The sequence below is a fragment of the Diceros bicornis genome, chromosome 19 (assembly GCF_020826845.1).
Source record: "Diceros bicornis minor isolate mBicDic1 chromosome 19, mDicBic1.mat.cur, whole genome shotgun sequence".
NCBI lineage: Eukaryota > Metazoa > Chordata > Mammalia > Perissodactyla > Rhinocerotidae > Diceros > Diceros bicornis.
The window spans coordinates 22,668,686-22,677,098 of NC_080758.1; positions in this window are offsets into that span (position 1 = coordinate 22,668,686).

Here is an 8,413-nt window from a genome sequence, read left to right on the forward strand (position 1 = left end):
CTTGCCTGAGGACCATAGTAAGATGTGAACAGTGTAGGGCATCAAAGTTCAGAGACTCAGCTCCTGTGTCATGGCGAGAGGCAGGGGCAAAGCAAAATGGAGAGGAGAGCCCCAGAGGTGGGCAGAGAGAGACCACCAGTAGGACACAGAGGGACCTGGAGGGAGAAGGCTGAGTTCTCTGAGTGGGAGGCAACCTGGGCCATGAGGAGAGGCTGGGAGGGTCTGCCCCACTCCTGCTGCCCATGAACCACTTCCCAGCCCCTAGCCCCCACCAGGGTAAAAGAGAGTGAGGCCCCTCCACGCCCAGGCCCCAGCCTCTGCCACCCTCCTCTCCCGGGCCGCACAAGGAAACCTTCCATAAACACTGTCGGTTTCCTGCTTCCACTCTCTGGGGGGAGCTGTGCCCCCCACCTGCATTATCCACCCCATGCCCCAGCTCCTCTTCCTTCTTAAGAGAAGAGAACCAATGGACAGGGGCAGAAAAAGAGTCAGGGGGAGACAGGCAGGCACCCAGCACAGCTGGTCCTCGCATCCTGAGGGAGGGGCAGGAGAGACAGAGGGGAGGAGAAGGGAGGGGATATGGGGTCTCTCTCCTACCCCCATTTCTTTCTGCTCGGTTTCTGTCTAGCTTCCTCTCTCTCCTCTCTCTCTCACCACACACACACACACACACACACGTGCACGCACATGAGTCTGACAAAGCCCCAGAGAAAAAGAAGGAGGAAGACAGACAGACCTTCCTGGAGAAAGACATTCAGACCGTTCGGACGAACTGACAAAGACACACAAGTGGGGACCCCAAATGCTTGTGAAGGAAGAACAAGTGGGAAGAGAGTGAAGAAAGATGCCCACAGAGAGAAAGGTTCATAGACACCAGGAAAAGACTGTGAAAAGACCCCAAAACCAACAGTGCTTCCTTTCTCTCTGGGGGGGGATTACAGGCGATCTTTATTTCATGTTCTTCTTACGTTCTTCTTGGTATTTTCCACCTTTTCTGCAATGAACACATATTACTTCTGAAACTGAAGGAAAACAATAAATGTCATTTCTAAGAGAAAGAAAACGTCCACAGAGGGGAACAAAGCCTGCCAGAGCCGCAGAGGAGCCGCGAGAGTGGGGGAGGTAAAGAAGCGTGTGCACACTCACACACTCGTACACACACACCTACACACAAGCTCTCACACACCCACACAAAACTCGCACACTCACATGCTTACACACTCACACTCACACTCACTCACATGTCCGCACATGCTCACACACTCTCACACACACAAACTTGCACACTCACATGCTTACACACGCATTCACATGCTCACACGTGCATGCTCACATGTACACACAAGCTTGCACACTCACATGGTCACCCACACAAAGCTCACACACCCACACACAAGCTCACACACGCACATGCTCACACACCTACACACAAGCTTGCACACTAGCACTCATGTTCACATACACACCCACACACAAGCTCACACACATGCTCACACACATACACACAAGCTTTCACACTCACATGCTCACACACGCACGTGCTCACACAAATACACACAAGCTTGCACACACATGCTCACACACATACACACTTACACTTACTCCTACACACAGACACACAAAATCCCATTCCTTAGGCTCACAGCATGAGCAGCCAGAGTGAAATTCCAGAAATCTCCAAGGAAGGAAAAGAGTGGAGAAGAGGAGAAAGGAGAGGCAGACAGACAGGGAAGAGTGGAGGTGGCCAGACAGACACACACGCGGATCCAGCACAGGGCATGACTCAGCGAGGACACTGACAATGGGCCTCTAACGCCATCATTATTCTTGCGCTGCTGTGGTTACAACTTTAACGGGCTTTTCTTATTACAAAGGTAATAACACAATTTGTGTTGCTGGCAGACAATTTAGAAAAAATGATGTTCTATTTTTTGAACGAGCAAAAGAACTTATGAATGGGAGTGACTGATGGAGACAGAGGCAGAGGAAACTGTGAGGAAACCACAGAGAGGAAGCGAGGGAGGCGAGAGCGTGTGGAGGGACACACACACACACACACACACGACCGGGTGAAGAGCAAGATGGCAATTCATAAAGGCTGCAGAGGGAGGTGGCAAGCAGACAGACAGGCAGGTGAGTGTCCAGAGAGCCAGACACATGGACACACACCCCAACACACACTCCCAGGAGCTCACACAGGGTGGGGGCAAAATTCAGCGAGACCCGAGCGAGAGGAGGGGGCACACTCTCCCACGGACACACACTCCCCGGTCCGGCATCTTCAGAACAGGTTTTATGAATGACTGAAAGAGAACGCAGTGGGGAACCGCAGGGCAAGAGCAGAACCAACGCAGACAGAGACAGGCGCCCAGAGACAGAGGGGCGGGCCATGGAGAGAGACACAGAGAGGGGCTCAGATGGACCAGAGACGGCGACAGAGACCGAGAGCAGCAGAGCGCCCCGAGAGGAACAGAGAGTGCAAGACAGAGAAGGGCAGAAGAGGGTGTGTGAGGGACACGCATGTGCACACGCACTAGAGGAGGGGCCAGGTTACAGTCCGACTCAGGGTCCACCCCCAGCGGCTCCCAGCAGCTCCCCCTTTGGGAAATGGGACCCATAGGGGACTCTATTGTTTTCTACATGCTTCTCTTGTTTTCTAAATGTTCTATCATGAAGATGGATGCATCACTTTTGGGATCAGGGAAAAACACATGCCTTAAAAGAAAAAGAAAAGGAAGAAAAATAGCACAGAGAGTGAATGGAGATGAAACACAGAGAGCAAGTGAGGGGAGGAGATGAGACACACACACACACACATACACACAGCCTGGGACTGAGGGGAGGCTGGGGGAGGGGGGAGCAGGGAGGCTGTGGGGGACAGGGGAAGTAGGCAAACTGAGGCCTGGAGCCCCAGACCTCCAAACACACCCACACTCACACGGGGAGAACAAACTCCTGAAGGAGCCTCGGGGTGCATTTATTGATCACCTACAGTGTGCAGGCTCCTAGGGTTAGGTTGGGGTTCCAGCCTCAATCTTGAGCGGCAAGTCTGGGCTGACCCAGAGGCCTGGGCAGGGGAGGGATCTCCCAGAGGAGGGTCCCGGAGCCTGAGAGCTCAAAGCAGGGCCCTGGGGGAAAAGAGGAGTTTGCCAAACAGATGGGAAAGAGGGTATGGGGCAAAGGTGAGGCTGCTCGCCAGGCACAGGGCAAAGGCCCTGAGGAGCAGAAGTGCACGGTGTGAGAGAGACGCAGAGGCAGGAGAGAGAAACAGACAGAAACAGAGACAAGCAGGAGGCTGCAGGGGCAGGCAGGGCCTGAGTGCGGGGGCCCGAAGACCTACAAAGTTGGCTTTGTTCTTTGCACAATGGGAAGTTGACAGGTTTAAGGTCTGGGATGGGAGCTGTTTCTGATCCCTGATGGGAGAAGATCAGGGAGACCACGAGGAAGCCAGCAGAGTCCTTCCAGGGAGGGATGGCGTGGTCTGACTGGGGAGGGGGTGGGGGGGACTGAGAGGAGCTGAGGGAACAGCGTCTTCGTGATGGGTCACCACGGGTGGGGGAGGGGAGAGGGCTGGGCTGACTTGGGAAACTAGGGGAATGATGGGCGTCCCCAGCTGGGACCAGGTCTCGGGAGGAGAGGGTGAGTTCAGATCTGTGGTGTCTGCCAGATATGGGGGTGTGAGGATCCCTCAGGAGGGGGTGAGGTCACAGCTGGGGGTACCAGTGGAAAGACAAGACCCCCAGGCAATGCCCCCTGGGAGACTCAGCAGGTTAAGGTCAGGCAGAGGGAGCAGGGGACCCAGATGTGCAGACACGCTTACAGACACACACAGAGAGACACACAGAGACACATACAGAGACACACACAGACACACCAGAGGCCAGGAGGAGGGTGAGAAGACAGAGCCTGACAGAGGAGGAGGGAGGGAAGGAAATAACGTGGCGCGAGACACAGAGTCAGACATGGTCACATCTGGAAAAACTGAGGAGGAAGGAGAGGCAGGTCCAGAAACGGAGAAAGAGGGAGAGAGCTGCGGGAGCAGAGAGACAGAGAAAGAGACGGCGATGGCAGAGAGGGATAAAGAGTCAGTGATGGGGATGAGAGCAGGAGAGACCCAGAGAGTGCACCCAGAGAGAGGCTGAAGGGAGAAGAGCCCACGGCAGGGAAGGGAGGCAGAGGGCAGCCAGCAACGGGGTCGGGGGCACACCCCCTCCTCTCCCTCCTGTCCCTCTGTGAGAGCCAGGGCAGATTTCAGGTACGCCTTAGAGACGGAGAGAGAAGGGGCTAGAGGGAGTGGGGAGAGGCGGAGAGTCCCTCCCAGACACACACACACGCATACACACACACGCACGCACGGCCCAGCGCACAGGAGTGACGCGGGGTGTGGACTGAATAGGGGGATGGATGCCAGTGACTCACAGGATGAGCGCAAAAGCGAGACCCCTGCAGAGAGGGAGCCGTGCGGGGGGCTCTCTCTCTCATTCTGTGTGTGTGAGACACACTCAAAGAATGGCAATGATCCCAGGGCTAGAGCAGAGAGCAAGCTAAGAGTACAAGGCGGTGGGATAGTCAGATGGACAGACAGACCAAGAGCGAGAAGACAGCGTGTGCCGCAAGTGACACACGGCAAAGCATCTGATGCTCGAAAGGAGCACAAAGCCACCCAATGCTCCAGAGAAGGCAGGACAGAAAACCAGATGGACATAAGCCACCCTCACAGGGTGAGAGAAACCGGGGCAGGGGGCCCTCAGAGGAGGGGCCACAGAGCAGGCCACACAGCCCGTCTCTGTCTTCCCGCCTTCATCACCCACAAGTCCCTCTCCATACCTGCCCGGGGCAGGGCGGGGCGGGGGGCACCATCCTGGGCACAGGTGACCCGGAGCCTGGACGACAAACGGACGCCATCAGCACACAGTGGAGCAGGAGCTATTCCGGAAGCCCCTTCCTTCCAGAAGCAACAGGGGGAAGCAACACTCTGCCTGGGGCGCGTGGAACGGATGGGGGAAAGGTGACTTGGACCAGGTGCCAGCACTGAGGCGGGTCGGGAAGGGACACTTCAGGCACAGGGGTGAGGATGCCAGGGGAGCAGTCCGGGCTGCCAGCGTGGGGGTGATTGTGGAAGGCAAGGCTTGAGAGGTGATGGGGGCCCAGGGCTGCACTTTGCCGGGAGGGGAGCCAGGGGAGCGACTACAGCAGGAAGGACAGACACGGTCACACCCGTGTTTGACAAGGAGCTGGTGTCTGGAGAGGGCCATCTAGGGGGAACCAGGGACGGACGGCCAGCCAAGAGCAGCAGGAGGGAGGCTGGCAAAGCAGGAATGGCAGTGAGATTGAAGAGGCGGCCATGGTAGGTGGCTCAGGAGGGAAGGAGAGACGCAGCTTTGGGAATCAAGTACGCAGCCAGCCCAGGGGGGCCCAGATCTTCCCAGGAACGGGGGGGCCAGAGAAGGGAGAGTCCAGCCGTCCTAAGACAGGGGGCCTTTGAGACTAAAAGGAGGCCTGCTGGACAAAGTGTGGTCTATCCACGCAATGGAATATTATTCGGCCTTAAAAAGGAATGAAGTCCTGAGACATGCAACAACGTGGATGAACCTTGAAGACACTACGCGAAGTGAAAAAAGCCAGACTCAACAGGTCACGTATCTATGAATCTGTTTATATGAAATATTCGGAATAGATAAATCCAGAGACAGAAAGCAGGTTGGTGGTTGCCAGGGACCAGAGGAAGGAGGGGAAATGGGAAGGAACTGCCTGATGGGTTTGGGATTTTATTTTGGGTGATAAAAAAAGTTGGGGAACTAGACAGAGGTTGCACAACATTGTGAATATATTAAATGCCACTAAATTGTTCACTTTAAAATGGTTAATTTTATGTTATATGGATTTCACCTCAATAAAAAATTTTTAATTAAATTTCAAAAGCAGGAGCTCACCAAGCAGGCATGGGAGGAAACGGGTTTCCAGTGGAGGGACCAGCAGGTGACGGGGGCCATGGCTGAGGGGGGTGGGCTTGAACGCTTCTCGGAGGTGGGAGCCTCGGGAGCTGTGACGTGGGAGAGTGTGATCAGCGCAGAGCCGTCCCCAGTCGCTGTGTGGAGATGGGTCCATAAGGGAAGACTGAGACAGAGAGACCTGGAGGGGGCAGGTGTCTGAGCCACGCAAGCTGGGGGCTGGTGAGGTGGAGGCGAGCCAGTTAGCCAAGGGGGACGGGCAGATGGGGAAGGCCAGGATGGAACCAGGGTCTGGTTGGGCAAGAAGAGGCACTTCCTTGCATCCTGGGCAGGCAGGGCCAAGAATGAGACTGTTCACTCGGTCAGCGGACATGTACTGAGTGCGGGGAGTGTTCTAGGAGCTGGAGACACAGCACTGGACAGACTCTCCCTACCCTCCTGGGCCGACAGTGCAGTGGCAGAGAAGGTGGTATGAGACCAAAAATAAACCAATAAATCAATATATAAGATGACAGCTGGGAGTGATAAGCGCTCTGAAGACAATACAGCAGGGTAGGGGTAAGGAGAGCAATGGAGGATGCTGTATTAGACTAAGGGGTCAGGAAGGCCTCTCTGAAGAGGGGACATTGGAGCAGAGACATGAAGGGGGTGAGCAAGTGCACAGATCTCGGGACAGAGCACTCCCGGCAGAGGGGAGAGCAGGTGAAAAGGCCCTGAGGTGGGAGCAGTGTGTCACATTTAAGGAAAGGCAAGGGCAGGGTGGCTGGAGCAGAGGGAGCGGTGGGAGGGGGCTGGAGGTGAGGAGGGGGCAGCAGAATGCTCGAGCCCAAAGGTCTCCCTGGAGGTCGTGGTGAGTGCTTTCAATTTGGTTCTACAGCGGTCGCTCCTGGAGGGAGATGGACCCTAATGAGGTCGGGAGACAGTAGGAAAAGAGGAAGCATGTCAAACCCCCGCCCCACCCTGCCTGGCCCTGCCCCCTGCGGGGTTTGTTGATCGAAGACTGAGAAACCCCGAAAGTTCCCCCAGCAAACCCGCTCAGCAGCACAGAGGCAACAGGAGGGGCAGAGTGAGGAGCTTCTGACAGACGCAGGCCTGACGCAGGAAGGAAGGAGAAGAAGGCTCGAGAAAGGCTCAGAGGGAGAGAGGGAGGGGGCCGGGGGAGAGCGGGAGCAGCGAGGCGAGACCCCCACACCGACAGGGGTCCTGGATGACGCGCGTGGGCCCACGCGGGGACAGCGGCTCAGCCGGGGCTCGGGAACCAGGTGTGACGCACGCCGCCTGCTCGCAGGATCACGAGGCCGCCAGGCACAGACGGTGACGTGCAGACCCTGACAGAGCCACCCAAGGGGGGTGCAGAGAAGGAAGAGCACAGGGAGGGAGAGACGTCAGCTGGATAGCCAGGCGGCAGAATGGTCTGTGGCCAGCCAGACAGACAGGGGGCCTGTGACACCACCAGACAGAGAAGGACACTGTTACGAGAGGTTCGGGGATTCGATCGGAGACGTAAAAGACACTTTCCACTCCAAACAAATGGACTGAAGGTATATTTTATTATATAGAGGATAGTAAAGGCGATAGTCTGCAAACAGATCCAAATAGGTCAAATATTAAGAGGGAAAAAACATCAGCCCGACTGGAAAGGGAAAACACCCACATCGGCTGAAGAGAAATGACACAAATCAACCAGAAAGAGAAACACCAGGTTGACCAAAAAGAGAACACATCAGATCAATTACTTCATATCAAATCAATTGCTTCACATCAAATCAGTTACTCACAACATCCACGCCCCACTGCCGGGAGAGCTCTGTCAATCGACACGGCAAGGATCACACGTCCTGGGCAAGGCGTCCCTTCCACAGGTGGAACTCTCACCGGGTCTCAGTTTCCAGCAGTTTTTATACCATCAGTAATTTTCAGAGTAAGCAATTACAGAGTTTGCAGAGCAAGCATTTAGTGTTTCCATGCACAAATGGTTATCAGTGGCGTACGTGCACTGAGCCCCCTGGCTAACATCCCGGCCCAGTAGTTGTGTACGTGCATTGTTCTCTTTGGTTATCGCCCCAGCCCGGCACAGATGGCCAGTCCATCCCGTGCTACGACGCTCCAAGAGCCTTGAAATGTTACAACTTGCAACTCCCTCCGTGAGAGAAAGGCCAGTTCCCGGGAAAAGGCCAGTTCCCACCACACAGAAAGCAGCTTTGTATTTCTTTTTGTGCTGGTGGCTGTAGGTCAATGGAGCGGCCAAACATGGCTGTGCTCATGTCAAGACAGACACACAGACAAAAGCACCCAGACAGACCCCTCCACTCAGGGAGACACAGCCGGAGACACAGTGGTCCTCACAACACATGGAGCCCCATCCAGGAGGGACCCCACCTGAGATACACAGACATCCCTGCACACCCTCATCACTGCACATAGACGGGACTGACCGACAGACACACAAAAGACAGAGACAG